This window comes from Hevea brasiliensis, chromosome 13 (assembly GCF_030052815.1).
Source record: "Hevea brasiliensis isolate MT/VB/25A 57/8 chromosome 13, ASM3005281v1, whole genome shotgun sequence".
Taxonomy (NCBI): domain Eukaryota; kingdom Viridiplantae; phylum Streptophyta; class Magnoliopsida; order Malpighiales; family Euphorbiaceae; genus Hevea; species Hevea brasiliensis.
The window spans coordinates 48,707,149-48,723,580 of record NC_079505.1 but is presented as its reverse complement, the minus strand read 5'-3'; the positions used below and the strand labels follow the sequence as shown (position 1 = coordinate 48,723,580).

The 16,432-nt window shown below is 36.3% G+C and overlaps 2 non-coding genes across 2 annotated transcripts; both read right to left on the bottom strand.

The window, feature by feature from the left end:
• Positions 1-3,685: 3,685 nt before the first annotated feature.
• LOC131172388 (small nucleolar RNA R71) lies at positions 3,686-3,792 on the bottom strand. The gene has a single exon (XR_009142867.1). It is a non-coding gene; the product is annotated as a small nucleolar RNA R71 (small nucleolar RNA).
• A 6,961-nt stretch (positions 3,793-10,753) lies between these two features.
• Positions 10,754-10,860, bottom strand: LOC131172313 (small nucleolar RNA R71). The gene has a single exon (XR_009142795.1). It is a non-coding gene; the product is annotated as a small nucleolar RNA R71 (small nucleolar RNA).
• Between the last annotated feature and the right edge of the window lie 5,572 nt (positions 10,861-16,432).

The following is a 16,432-nucleotide window of genomic DNA, read 5'->3' as shown; positions in this document are numbered from 1 at the left end:
CAAAAAAACTACCCTAATCCGGGTGACCAATATGTTGTCCCTAGAAAATGACCAAATGAACAGTGTTTGTTTAAATGGTCATAACTCAATGTAGAAAAGTCCAATTGACCTGAAATTTATATCAATAAAAAGCTTAGACAATTTAGAACAACTTTCATGAAGAACACCAAACCAAATTCTGACCATAACCCATCTGAATTGCTAAGCAAAATCAGGGTGTCAAAACTGTCAGAACCATTTCTGCCCAGAAATTCTGTGTAGATGCCAATCCGGCCATTCCTAAAGAAAGTAGCATAACTTGAGCTAGAAAACTCCAAATGGGGTGATTCAAATAGTGAAATGTAACTAGACACAACAAGGAACAACTTTGATGAAGAACATTTAGCTAAATTCTTACTGTAGAATGGCTTAATGGAACAGTGAACTCTAGCACTCAAAACTGAGATTTCTGATTTATTCTCCATTGGTTTTAAGTATTGTTTGGCAACTAATGTCAACACTTTTGTACACCAAAATGTGGTATCTTGGTGAATTTATGTTCAATAAATCTATTATAAAGTAAAATTCAACCTTTGAGTGAAAATAGTCAAGTGAATAGTGACCTCTTCATTACAAAAAGAAATAATTGAATCATTAACTGCGTAAAATGCCCTAGTATGCCTAGAATGATTGGTTTGGATAGGTTGGCATGCCAATAGGGTTTTGTTAGCAGTACTACATATGGCTTTATGCCATTCTATGTTTTATGGCCTTACGTGCCATTCTGTGATATAATAGCCTTTGGCTATTTTGATTGAGTTTACTATACTTGAGTTTTATCCCTGATAATTATTATAGCTTATTAGCTATTCTAATGCACACCGGGAGACACAATGTGACCGATGGTGTGATGGCCTAAGGTACTCGGTATCCAGCTCTAGTTTACCCGTTTATCCAGTCCAGTCAAGTAGTATAGGTTACTTGGGCAATCAAAATAAATCTTACTAAATTTTAATCAAATAATACTACAATAATTGCTAGGAACTTAGTCTACAAAAAAATGTCAGCATACATTCTGCACATCCATTTTATTTTAGCTATTTTATTTTATATTGGCACTACTAAGCAGAATTGCTTAGCGCGTTACTTTTGCCAGGCGCAAGTACTGAAGACATAGCTGGGAAGTCCAGCAGACCTCAGACCGGGTGATTAGTCAAATCTGCACAGAGTCCAGAGTCACCTCATATCTACAGTGTACTTGGTAGGATATTAGGATTTTGGGTTATATTTTGTACTTGCATTTTGTACTAGTTCTTGATTGTAATTACAAACTCATGAAATCATATGATAATGTAAATATATGAAATTTCATGCTACTGTAATTATCAGTATATTTTGTTGAAAAATAAAATGTTGGGGAGTTATTCATGAAATTGATTCAAATTGTGATGTGAACAAAAATCTTGAAAATTATGTTGAGAATTGAAGATTAAGTTGATACGTATGTATATTGGAGTTCTGGATCTGAAAACCATATTGGAAGTGTTTTTTTTACAGGTTCAGAAAAATTGTTTTTTTCAATTTACAGCCGGCACTCTACCGGATTTTCTATAAAAATTTGTAGAAAATTCAGATTAATCAAATTTGTAAATAAATGATATAATTGGAAAAATTTTGCACTTGGTGAATAATAAACAAATAAATTATGAAGGGTAAATTGTTATGGAATAATATATGGTGCTCCGGCACACTGTGTGGCATATCTTGCTCGGCTACACTATAGACGGGTAAGGGGTGTCACACTTGCCGTGTACCATGCCCCGTGTAAAACATGAAGACCCATGTAAGTCTCTGCCAGGCCAGGATTGAAGATTTACCCGAAGTACAAAAGTACACGGGCCGTGTAATCAGGCTCATATAACTACCTGAGGTCCATGTAAAGTCATTTCCCGATACAAGATGTAACAATTCAAGCTCCAGTAAGTTACACAGCCTTGAGCCGTGTAGTGACACACAAGCCATGTATCACGTGATAGCCAGTTTCCTAGTTTGGCTCCAGTTCCAGTTTTTTATAGAAAAATAGAGACTTCTAATGCTGTTAAGACTCTGAAAACATGACCTTAGACATTGTATATAAATAGAAGTAGCAGAAAGCAGAGAAAAAAAAAAAAGAGAAGATCACCTTCACTATTTTCACACAGCCGTTTAGAAGAATAGTGCATCGGCATCAAGGAGGAACTCTCAGCGAAAGTTCCACAAGATCAAAGCTGCAGATTCTCTTCGATTATTTTATTATATTTCTTTAAGCAAATTTTTTTATGTTCTTTCATTTTATTTTCATTATGTTTGTTAAACTCACCATGAGTGAGTAATTTCTTTATTCTAGGATTAGGAGAGTAGCACTTGTAATCGTTATTATGGATCAATATTAAGTTTCTATTTATTGGATTTGAGTTTTGCCCTTTGATTTAATATTCTATGTTTTTAATGCATGCTATGTGTTGTTACCCATCTAGACATGATAAAAGACACTAATTGAAGAATTGAAAGGTGAAGGTTAGTGTTGGAAAATTAGAATATTAAACTTAGGAAATCTGACCAAGAGATAAGATGAAATCCTTCATGGAGTTCCATAATTAATCATAGATCTTAAAGGGTTTTAATTAATTTAATCACTATGAAATTAGACTTTAGGTTAATTAAAATACACCTTGGGTGCCTTGAAAGAGGACCTAGGATATCTTAGGATTAATTTTCATCAAAGCAACGATTCTCAATATGATGAATAGACAAGATCAAAATCTATAGTAAGGTTACAGTGTGAAATCTTAATTCTAGAATTACTTTTATAAATAGTTTAATTCAAAATTTACTTTCAGCATCCAAAACAAATTTAACTCACTTTTCATCTATATTCGGTAGCCTAAACAGTCAGAATTGCTGTGTAGCTTGGTATTTGCTAATTAAATTCCTCGTGGGAACGATACTTCACTCACTACTTTATTACTTATTAGCGATCCGTGCACTTGCGGTGGTTGTAAAACTAGTAAACAAGTTTTTGGCGCCATTACTAGGGAATTTATTTTTAGCAATATTAGGCAATAGACACTTTAGCTGATTTAGGCATTTATTATTATTGTTTAAATTTACTTAATTAATTCTTTTATTCTCTCTCAGGTATTTGGTTTGGTGCATGACCAAAACAAAGCCAGAGGAAAAAGTTTTGGACTTGGATCCCGAAATAGATAGAACTCTAAGAGCCATCAGGAGAGAAAGGAGACACCAAGAAAAAGATCAAGAAAATCCAAAAACTCCAATCATGGCCGACAACAACAACAAGCCAAAACTCTTGAGGGATTACAGAGCTCCATCTATACAAGGATTCCAGCCCAGTGTTACAAGACCCGCAATGGAAGCCAATAATTTTGAACTGAAACTAGCATGGCTCCAAAAGATTCAACAAACCTAGTTTGGGGGTTCACCAATGGAAGATCCACATTATCACCTCCAGTGCTTCCTTGCCCTATGTGATACATTCAAGATGAATGGAGTCTCTGATCAAGCTATAAGACTCAGAGCATTTCCATTCTCCTTTCGAGACAGAGCAAGGAAGTGGTTACTTTCTCAACCAGCTGGAACATTCACCACTTTGGAAGACCTCTCATAAGCTTTTTTAGCAAGGTATTTCCTACCTGCAAAGACTGCAAAGTTGAGAGTTGAACTCAATACCTTCAGATAAAAGGAAGGTGAATCACTTTATGACACATGGGAGAGGTATAAAGACCTACAGAAGGAATGTCCACACCATGGCATAGAGGATTGGCTCCTAGTTCAGAATTTCTATAATAAGTTATTGCCTTCCATAAGGAGCACAGTAGATTCAGCTGCAGAAAGTGACCTAATGGAGAAAACGGTAACACAAGCACTTGAACTTTTGGAGAGGGTCACGTATCACAACTACGAGTAGTCAAATGAAAGGGGAAATACAAGAAGAGCAGCAGGGGTCCTGGAAGTGGATGCCCTAAGCATGATAGAGGCTCAATTTGACCAGCTCACAAAAAGGCTTAATAGAATGCAAGCCAACGCTATTGGAATAAGCAACCAACATTGTGACAGCTGTGGAGGAGGATATGTGACTTCGGAATGTAACAACTTCAACGAATCCTCCACAGAACAGATAAACTATGTGAATAATGAAGAAAACTTCAACCAGAGGTAGCTCAACAACCCATATTCAAATACTTACAACCCTGGATTGAAGAATCACCCCAATTTCTCATGGTCCAACTCACAGAATCAGCCAATGAACAAACAGCAAGGGTACAGAGCACCAGCACCCCCCTAGGTTTCAGAATAGAGGACAAAACTTTACACAGCCACCACCACCTCCTCAACCTTAACAACCTAAACCGAAAATGACCATGGAATCCATGATGGAAGGCCTTCTGGCAGCTCAGCAACAACAGAATGAAATGATCAAGCAGCTGACTTCTAGAATGGACCAACTTGCTACTCATAACAAGATACTTGAAAATCAAATTGCTCAGCAAGCAGGTTCTTCAAGCAAAACTACTGGTAAACTACCTAGTCAACCAGAGATGAACCCAAAGGAGCATTGTAAGGCAGTTACATTAAGGAGTGGAAGAATTCTAGAACAACTATAGGAAAAACCAACAGAGGAAACCTTTAATAAATCTGAAAGCCAAGCAGAGAAAAAGGAGGAAGAAGTCAAGAAGGATCAGGAAGAGGAAGCAAGGAAGAAAAAGAAGCTACCAGAGCCATATCAGCCTCCCCTACCTTTTTCTTAGAGATTCTAGAGAGCCAAATTGGACAAGTAGTTTGGAAAGTATTTAGAAGTTTTACAGAAACTCTACATCAACATTCCCTGCATCGAAGCACTTTCTCAGATGTCATCCTATACCAAATTGCTTAAGGAAATTCTATCAAAGAAAAGAAAGCTAGAGGACTATGAGACTGTTGCTCTAACAGAGGAATGCAGTGCCATACTGCAAAACAAACTGCCTCCAAAGCTTAAGGATCCAAGAAGGTTCTCCATACCTTGTCTCATTGGTGATAAGAAAATAGACAAGGCCCTCTGTGATCTTGGGGCAAGTGTTAGTCTAATGCCTCTATTAATATGTCAAAAGTTGGAGATCAGAGAACTGAAACCCATAATAGTTTCACTGCAATTGGCTGATCGATCTGTTAAATATCCCATGGGCATACTTGAGAACATCCCTATCAAGGTGGGCAAATTTCTCATTCCAGTTGACTTTATTGTCCTCAAAATGGAAGAGGATGTTCAAATTCCTATCATCTTGGGAAGACCTTTATTAGCAACCGCCGGAGTAATCATAGACGTAAAAGATGAGTGGCTAACTCTCAAGGTAAGAGATGAAATAGTGGAATTCAACTTATTCAACATAATGAAACACAAATTTGAACCTGATGAATGCTTTAAAATTGACACGGTTGACAAAAAAGTTGAAGAGGAATCATGTAAAGCATATCCTAAAGATCCTCTTGAAGCATGCTTCTACACACTCACACTGCTGATAATGAAAACACAAAAATTGCAGTTTGCGCACAATATTTAGCAGCTCATCCACCCCTACCCTTGGCTCAAGCTTTCAAGGTGGAGGAGCTAAAGGAGAAACAACCTAAAAGCAAGCCAGAGAATAACACTGAACAAGTAGAACTTAAACCTCTCCCCTCCTCACTAAGGTACGAATTTTTGGACTCAAACTCTAAATATCCTGTTATTATCAATGCTAGCCTGTCTGATATAGAACATAAAAAAATTGCTAAGAGTACTCAGGACCCATAGCAAGGCTATAGGGTATAAAATAGAAGACTTGAAAGGGATTAATCCCTCGATTTGCATACATAGGATACCTATGGAGAAAAATAGTAAACCCACCATTGAACACCAAAAAAGGCTTAACCCAAACATGAAAGAAGTAGTTAAGAAAGAAATTCTAAAACTATTAGACGCAAGTATTATATACCCAATTTCTGATAGTAAATGGGTTAGTCTAGTACATGTAGTGCCTAAGAAAGGCGGGACAACTATCATTCAGAATGCAAACAATGAATTGATCCCAACTATGGTAGTCACTAGTTAGCGCATGTGCATAGACTATAGGAAATTGAATAGTGCCATCAGAAAAGACCATTTTCCTCTCCCTTTCATTGACCAAATGCTAGAAAGGCTAGTAAAACATTCCTACTTTTGTTCTCTAGATGGGTATTCGGGATTTTTTCAAATTCCGATTCACCCAAAAGATCAAGAAAAGACCACATTCACATGACTTATGGAACCTTTGCATATAGAAGAATGCTTTTTGGCCTTTGTAATGCCCCTACTACCTTTCAAAGATGCATGAGGGGTATTTTTTCTGATTATATTGAAAATATCATGAAAGTCTTTATGGATGATTTTTCTGTTTATGGAACTACTTTTGATGATTGTTTAGCTTACTTATCCAAATTGTTGTAAAGATGTGAAGAATCGAACCTGGTCCTAAATTGGAAAAAATGTTACTTCATGGTAAGAGAAGGCATAGTCCTTAGTCATCTGATATCAGAAAGAGGGATTGAAGTTGACAAGGCAAAAGTTGAGATCATCGAAAAAATGTCACCACCAAAATCAGTCAAAGAAGTGCGAATTTTCTCCAGCACTGCCATTCATCACCATATGGAGGACACTTTGGCACCATAAAAATAACAACTAAAATTTTGCAAGCAGGATTTTACTGGCCTAATATGTTTAAAGATGTGAGATCATTCGTGCTAACTTGTGATCAATGCTAAAGAACAGGTAACATTTCCAAAGGGAGTGAAATGCCATTGCACGGTATACTTGAGGTAGAGCTATTTGATGTGTGGGGGATACACTTCATGGGCCCATTCCCCTCTTCCTTTGGAAATAAGTATATTTTGGTTGGTGTTGATTATGTGTCAAAACGGGTAGAAGCAATAGCCACGCTAACCAATGATGCTAGAGTGGTCATAAAATTCCTTAAGAAGAACATCTTCACAAGATTTGGCACACCACAAGCAATAATCAGTGATGGAGGAAGTCACTTTCGCAACTAACAATTTGAAACACTATTGAAGAAGTATGGAGTGACTCACATGGTGGCCACACCTTATCATCCTCAAACCAGTGGTTAAGCAAAAATTTCAAACAGGGAGCTAAAATGAATCCTAGAGAAAACAGTAAACTGCTCAAGGAAGGATTGGTCTGTGAAGTTAGATGATGCATTATGGGCATACCGCACTACATATAAAACTCCAATTGGAACAATACCCTTTCAACTAATTTATGGGAAATCATGCCACCTCCTATCGAACTTGAACATAAAGCCTATTGGGCAATTTAGACCCTGAATTTTGACTTCAAAGCCACTGGTGAAAAAAGACTCCTACAGCTCAATGAGTTGGACGAAATAAGGCAAGATGCGTATGAGAATGCCAAAATCTTCAAAGATAAAACTAAAAGATGGCATGACCGACGCATAGTAAGAAAAGAAATAAAAGCATGAGACCTTGTTCTGCTCTTTAACTCTAGGTTAAAACTTTTTCCAGGGAAGCTGAAATCAAGATGGTCCAAGCCCTTTAAGGTTATGCAAATCTTCTCGTATGGAGCTGTAGAGATTTGGAGCAAAACCTCAGGTGCATTCAAAGTGAATGAGCAAAGGCTAAAGCCATATTTTCAGGGAGAACCCATAGAGAAGGGAGCCAATTGTGCCTTCGACGACCTCTAAACAGACCATGAACAACGAAGGCAGAGTCGAGCTAATGACTATAAATAAGTGCTCTTTGGGAGGTAACCCAAAATTTCTAAATTTCCTTTATTCTAGTTCTTATTTTGTTTCTGTTTTCTGTTTACTCATGTTCTGTTCTGTAGGTACCCCAATTCATAATTCTGCAAAAGCAAAGAACCAAAGGCAAAGGAGGAGAGGAGAAGTCAAACCACACAAGAAGAGACTGCACAAAACCAGGGAAGTAAACTTGTTGCTACTTTTTACATTCATTTCATTCATAGTAATAGCATTATATTTTAACACATGGAGAATTAGAGAGCCATAAAATTACATGGGTCATGTAAAAGTTTAACATGCCCCATGTAATCTTCTGGAACCCCAGAGTCAAATCTGCATAACCCCTAGAAACTCGTGTAACATTACACGAGGCGTGCTTCAACAATAGAGAGAAAAAGTTTAAGTTTGAGGGAGACAGGAAGTTACACGGGTTCCAAATCCAATTTACACGGGCTGTGTAAATTAGCTAGCTAAGTAACTTTGAGATAGAAAGTTACACGGGCCTCGTACAGATTTACACGAGCCATGTAACTTAGCAAAAAAAGGAAAATTTAGGGCAAAAAGTTACACGGGTCTGATAGTCAGGACCTGATAAGTGCATAATTTATTAATTTTACTCCCATCACATTTAGTGTTTTTAATGTGTTTTTATGTTTAATTCAGTTGGTTAAGTATAGTTATCTATTAGGCACATGTTTAGAGAGTTATTGAAATAATTGTGTTAAATGAAAAAATTTGACTCTTGCTGTATTTTTCAGGATTTTAGTGAAGTTCTGGAGTAATATAGTGTGGAAAGAAGCATGGAAAGGTCGAAGGATTGAGAAGCGTGGTTGATACAAAGTACACAGGCCGTGTAACTTGACCCGTGTAAATCTTAGAGACCCATGTAATATTCTGCTATAAGGAATCCAAAGAATTGAGGAAGAAACAAAGTACATGGGCCATGTAACTTGACCCGTGTAAATCTTGGAGACCCGTGTAACTTTCTGTGCCCATGCGAAACAAGCCCATTCAGCTCCAGTAAGTTACATGACCCTGGGCCGTGTAGTGATACACGGGCTGTGTATCCATCGACAGTTAGATTCCTGTTTTCGCTCCAGTTACAGTTTTTTATAGAGACTCTAAAAACCTAACCCTAAACCATTTGTTATAAATAGAAGAGATAGCAGCCGATTTAGGGATATATGGAGACGCCTCTAAAATCATTCAGCAGCCTCTCTATTCATCTTTTAGAATTCTTCTTTATTTTCTTTTATTTTTCTGTAACCCATGAGTGGCTAAGTTTTTATTCAGTTCAAGGGATTCAAGTTCTTTTGCTTGATTTGTAAGACTAAGTTCTTAATTTAATTTATGTCTTTTTGAATATCTATTATTTTCTGATTTATTTGTCTTTGATCTATTGAATGATTTGCTAAAAAGGCCTATTAGTTGATTGTTTGATGAGATCAATTGCTAGTTCATCTTCATAATCCGTAATTGTTGTGTAAGATTGAACACAAGTAGTAATTAGGTTTTATTGATTATGATCCCAGTTTTCGATAATAACCTAAGGAAACAATAGGGTGGATTAAATGATTTATGCTTCATAAATTATTGTTCAGCTTAACTACTTCCTTTTCTTAAAGCAGTTATTAATTTGATGAGGATTACGTAATACCAACTCAGTTAATAATTAGAGTCAATAAGAGTGCTGGACTCGAATTAATGAGTATAGAGAAGTCAGGGGTTTACCTCACTGTTTGGTAAATCTACATTAAGTATTCAATAAGAGATAATTGTATTTCTTTTGTCTATGATCAAATCAATGCATTGGAATGAGAATTACCTTGGACTGAAGTTTGTTTAGATTGAGATTTTAATATTTAGTTCTTGAATTTCTGATTTCTTCTGATTTTGTGTTACAAAACCCCCCAATCTTTGTCTCTTCCATTCCTATTACACAAGTGCACGAAAATCCAATAATTCAGTCTCTAGGGTTTGACCTGGACTTACCATTTGCTACTGAAAATATTTTATAGTTGGTAATTTCAGTTAATTTAATTTCTGGTGGATTCGACACCCATCAAGAATTTTGGCGCCGTTGCCAGGGACTGAAGTTTATTTGATTTCGTGTTTTTGGTGTTAGATAATTTTGTTATTAATTATGTTTATTGCTATTTTTAGGTTTTTGGAAAAAATAATAATAATAATAATAACAATTACGGTGTTACTGTTCATTGTTACTGTTCATTAAGGATTTTTGTTGAATTTGGAGGGTGGCCCATACCTATTTTAAAGGAAATGATGCTCTGATCAAGACCATTCAATCCATAGGATTCCTTAGCCCCACCCTCTTGAGGCCAAATTCTATTTTTTTCTAGGGTTTTGAGGCATTTTTCTGTTTTTACTTTGATTTCTTTTTGTTTATGACAAGAACTTGTCAATCTGGTGAGTTGATCTTTGATCCAGAAGTAGAAAAAATAGCTAAACAGTTGAGAAAATTGGCTAAGCAAAGTAGGCTGATTCTGAGTACATCTGAAGGAGTCCAATCTCCAAGGGAGTTAAGTTCATATTAGGATTTAAAGTCAAATTCTGAAAACGAAACCATGGCTATTAGGACTTTAAAAGAGTTGGCTGATCCTGATCTAAACCAACAGCCTTTGTGTATTCAATACCCTGTTTTAAATGTTGCTTTTGAGTTGAAATCTGGACTAATCCATTTGTTACCTAAGTTTCATGGTCTTGCAGGTGAGGATCCACATAAGCATTTAAAAGAATTTCATGTTGTGTGTTCTAGCATGAAACCTCAAGGAGTTTCAGAGGATCAAATCAAGCTTCGAGCTTTTCCCTTCTCACTGGAAGGAACAACTAAGGATTGGTTTTGTTACCTTCCTTCTTGATCTGTCAACTCATGGAATGGGATGAAGTAGATATTTTTGGAGAAGTATTTTCCTGCTTCTTGTGCTGCCAACATAAGAAAAGAAATTTGTGGCATTCGGCAGTACAATGGAGAGAGCTTGTATGAGTATTGGAAACGATTTAAGAAACTATGTGCAAGCTGTCCCCATCATCAAATAAGTGAGCAGCCGTTAATTCAATATTTCTATGAGGGACTTCTACCAATGGACTGCAGTATGATAGATGCTACTAGTGGAGGAGCTTTGGTTGACAAGACACCAAAAGAGGCAAAGAGGCTGATTGCTAACATGGCAGCAAATTCTCAGCAGTTTGGAATGAGAATGGATCATACACATATGAAGGTTAATGAGGTAAGTACATCTAACCTTGAGAAACAAATTTCTAATTTAACTTTTTTGGTGAGACAGTTGGCTGTAGGGAATATGCAAACTGTTAAGGTATGTGGAATTTGTTCGAGTTCGGGTTATGCTACTGACATGTGTCCTGCGTTACAAGAGGATGAATCAATGCAATATGCTAATGCAGTAGGACATTATGGACAGCCACAATGCAGTTATGATCCCTATTCTAGTACTTATAATCCAGGATGGCGAGATCATCCCAATCTGAGTTATGGGAATCAATCGGTGCAAAACCGATACCAGCAGCAAAGACCACAAGTGAATCAACCATAACCACCTCCACCTCCACCTCCACCTCCCTCAAATAAAGGTATGTCACTTGATGAAATTGTTAAGGCTTTGGCTAACAATACTCAAAAGTTTCAACAAGAGACCAGAAATAACATTCAAAACATAGAGAGGCAGATTGGTTAGTTAGCCTCATCTGTGAGCAAGCTTGAAGCTCAAGGTTCTGGAAAGCTCCCATCACAAACAGTCATGAACCCCAGAGAAAATGCAAGTGCAATACTATTACGGAGTGGAAAAGAAGTTGATAATCAAACTTTACATGAGCCAATGAAAAAGAAGAAGCAAGGAGAAAAAGAGTCTGAAGTTCCTGAAGTTGAGGTAAATACTGAACCTAACTTGAATAAGATTAATAATTTTGTTCTTCCTCCATTCCCATGCAGGTTGGCTAAAAATAAGAAAGAACAACAAGAGAAAGAAATTTGGAGACTTTCAGGAAGGTAGAGGTTAATATACCTTTACTTGATGTGATCAAACAAGTTCCCAAGTATGCTAAATTCCTTAAGAAACTATGCACTACAAAGCGCAAGTTGAGGAATAATGAGAAGATCAGTGTGGGGGAAAATGTGTCAGCATTAATTCAACAAAAATTACCCCCTAAGTGTAAGGATCCAGGTTCGTTTTCTATTCCCTGCAGAATAGGTGATTCTAAATTTGAACGTGCAATGGCAGATTTAGGAGCATCTATTAATATTATGTCAAATTCAGTTTTTCAAACTTTAAATTTGGGTCCTTTGAAAAAAAAAACCAGTGTCATTATTCAGTTAGCTGATTGTTCTAATGCTTACCCATTGAGAGTAGTTGAGCATGTGTTAGTGTAGGTTGGAGAATTGATTTTTCTTGCAGATTTTTACATTCTGAATATGGAGGATAGTGTTCCAACATCAAAGTCAGCTTTGATTCTATTTGGAAGACCTTTCCTAAAAACTGCCAAGACAAAAATTGATGTGGATGATGGTACCTTAACTATGGAGTTTGATGGAGAGACTGTCAAATTTAACATCTTTGATGCCATGAAGTATTTTGCTGATGATCATTCTGTTTTTTCTATTGATGTTGTTGATACAATTGTGCAGGATGTTTTTGAGTTAAGCATGGAGGATGAGTTAGAAGTGGTGATTAGTTAAGGAATTCAAGAAATCAATACCAATCAACCATTAAGTGTAGAGGTTCAAGAGGCAGTAATGGCATTGCAGTCATTACCTCCTATTCAAAAAAGGTATGGAATATCAAAGATTGACTTACCTATATCTCACACTGTGGTGCAGGCACTAGTTCTTGAACCCAAGCCTTTACCTGAGCATTTGAAGTATGTTTACTTGGGAGACAATGAGACACTTCCAGTTATCATCTCAAGTAATTTAACAAAGATTAAAGAAGACAGATTGATCAGGGTTTTGAGAGTACACAAGGAAGCAATTGGATGGACAATAGCTGACATCAAAGGTATAAGCCCATCAGTGTGCATGCATAGGATTTTACTGGAAGATAAGGCTAAATCGAGTAGGGAAGCTCAAAGGAGATTGAACCCACAGATGATGGAGGTTGTGAAGAAGGAGATTTTAAAGCTATTGGATGCAGGAGTTATTTACCCAATTTCAGACAGCAAATGGGTAAGTCCAGTCCAAGTAGTGCCAAAAAAATCAGGAGTCACTGTGGTAGCAAATCAAGATAATGAACTTGTTCCAACAAGGATTCAGAGTGGATGACGAATGTGCATAGACTATCGCAAGCTGAATTCAACAACAAGGAAGGACCACTTCCCACTACCATTCATTGATCAGATGCTTGAGCGGCTAGCAGGTAAATCTTATTTTTGCTTTCTTTGTAACACCCCTCACCTGTCTACAATGTAGCCAAGCAAGGTGTGTCACACGGAGTGCCGAAGCACCTAATCTCATTATAGTTCTTAATTTACTTGTTCAAAAACTTTATATGAGGTTTAGGCTATTTTTACTGTTTATCAAAATCTGACTAATTTAGAAAATTAAAAAATTTTAAAGATAATCCGACAGAGTGCCGACTGTAATTTGGACTAACAGTTCTTCTGAACCTGCCAAAAACAATTTCAATATATGCTCAAATTCATAACTCAGATTATCTCAAGGCATTCTCATTAGTTTCTCAAACTCAGATTTAGTCTCAAAATTTCTCAAATTCAATCTCATTCAGAATCATTATGATTAGATAATCAATTCAAATATTAGAATTCTTATATTTCATTAACTTATATAATTTGCCAATTAAGTACATAAGTTTATCAAGTACTGGATATACAAATGAAATTATAGTTACTAATTCACATTATAATATAAGTAGTAATTATAATTTACAGATTAGAAAACATGCTTGAAATGAGCCCTATCTACATGCATTGCTGAGGAGGTGACAATCTTGAACTCTTCTGACACTTCTGCAGATCTGGACTCCAAAAATCTCAGTCGACAGTCTATTGGTTTTACCTTCAGTACCTGTGCGAGGAAGCAATTCCATCGCGCTAAGCATTTCTGCTTAGTGGTGTAATAATATAACAAGAAATAATATATACTAATAAAGAAAGAAATAAATCATAATTCAGATATCCAAGAATCAATTATTCTAACTGTATTATATTTTAAGTCTCTACGGTTCTACAAATTGTATCTTTGTTATGTTTCTATTGCTAATCTCTTTTACTCATTTCATTCAATGCTTAATTTAATTGTACTGAAATTTCCATATACTTAACTTAACTGCCTGAATTGAATAATGTTTTAAGTGACTGCCCGTATAGCCTATACACTGACCAGACTAGATAAACGGATATACTAGCACTGGGTACCTAGTACCTCGGGCCGTCACACCATCGGTCACAAAGTATCTCCCGGTGTGCAAACAGTGTGGCTAAAAAGCCATATAATCAATCAGGCATTAAGTCGAGTATAATAACACAATCTGTATAGCCATAGGCAATTAAAATCATAGTATGACATAATAAGCCATAAAACACAGTATGACGTAAAGCCATTTACAGAATAGCTGTTAGAATCCTGTTGGCATGCCAACCTATCCAAACTAGTCAACTAGGCAAACTAGGGCATATTACAAGATTAAATATTTATTTCTTTATTTTTAGGGTTTACTGGTCATTATACAATTCACTGGTCAATGAAAATGTTGACCTTTTTATACATCATGGATAAGTTGATTCTAGTATCAATATGTCACAATTTACAAATCAATATGCTATCAATATAATGCAATTTACCCTTTTTACAAGTTGGCATTCATTGCCAAATTACCTCAAGCATCATTGTATGTAAATGTCAAATTCTCAATTTTTATGTGCTAAATTGGTCTAGCGTAAAGTCCTATTTCTCTTGGTTTTTAGCTTCTGTCAAAGAAGAAAAATTGTAGCTTTATGTCTTATTGCACTCTGGGAAAAATTTCAGGTCATTCTGAGTTGTATAGACCAAGATATGGTCAATTTACTAAAGCTGGACAGATTGCACCTTTAGTGCAAAATTTGATCAATTTTAGGTCACTTTTAGTTCTAGCAGTTTTGGTACCCGAACTTTTGCAAGCTATTTGACTTGGTTCTGGCCATTTCTAGGCTTTGGTGTCTTCATAAGAATTGTAGTTCTATGTTTTATTGCACTCTGGACAAAATTTCAGGTCATTCTGAGTTGTATAGTACAAGATATGGTCAATTTACTAAAGCTGGACAGATTGCACCTTTAGTGCAAAATTTGGTCAATTTTAGGTCACTTTTAGTTCTGGTAGTCTTGCTACCCCAACTTGTGCAAGCTATTTGACTTGGTTCTGGCCATTTCTGGGCTTTGATGTCTTCATAAAAATTGTAGCTCTATGTCTAAGCTATCCATGGTAAAAAGTTCAGGTCAATTGGACCTGGTTTGAGTGAGTTATGGTCATCCCAATGACTACTGTTTATATATTCAAAAATCTGGGTTTGCAAGGTTGCCATTCCAGATTTGGTCATTTTTAAGGTCAGTTTCTAGGTAGAATTTTGGCAACATTTCTTAATGAAAGTTGGCCTATTTGGCGTCTAGTTTCACCCCCCATTGGCCTCATACCAATTGGGTTCATAGTTTTGCACTTATGACCTAATTTATATGCTGCCAACATATACAACCTGCATTTGAATATCACACTTCCAATTTTGACAATCCTCCTCCTCCCAATACTTCAACATTTAATCTTGGCACTTTTATATATATTGTACACAATTCCAGCAAGCATTTTGGACAGAAAACTCAAGTGCTCAATGGACACCATGCACCATTTAAGTTCAACATTTACTTCAACCCAAATTCAATGAACATCAGCACTTATATTACACATACACTTCCATGGCAATTATACAAATTGCCCACCATTCAACACCATCATATCTCATCAATAAATTTCATAAACTCACACACAAATTCATGATATTTAAGGCTGCCCAACATGACAGTTTACTAAAGCATCAAAGTCCACTTTTAAACCCTTAATTCAAGCACTGACATACATATACTTGGACATCAACCTACTGCAACTTTCATTTGAGTTAATCAACCTTAATTCCCATCCATTAGAGGTAAGAAAAACTTATCCACAACAAACTTTCATGGCTGTCCAAAATTGAATATATCAATAACTCATCAAATCCTTCAAATTTCTTCACCATTCAACACATCTCAACCTTAAAACAAAGTTTAATGAAGCAAGGGATGAAAAACTAGCACTAACCTTTTTTGAGCTTGACCAAAACCTCATCAAATCCTTTTCTTTTTGCTGCCTATCTACTGCCCATGGTGTGAGGATCGCTTTTAATGGAGAGACTTACAAGAAATTATGGCTTGAAAGTGAAGATTCAAGCTTTGCATGGCTGGCCGACCATGGAGGATTTAGGGAGGACCATTCGGCCATGGATGGAACAATGAAGAAATGAAGTGTTTTTGGGTGCTAAAGTCTGTCCACTTAGGTAGTTATATGGTCTACTAATCCTCCACTAAGTCCCACTAATTATGATTAACATTATAATAATTCAAAGTTATCATA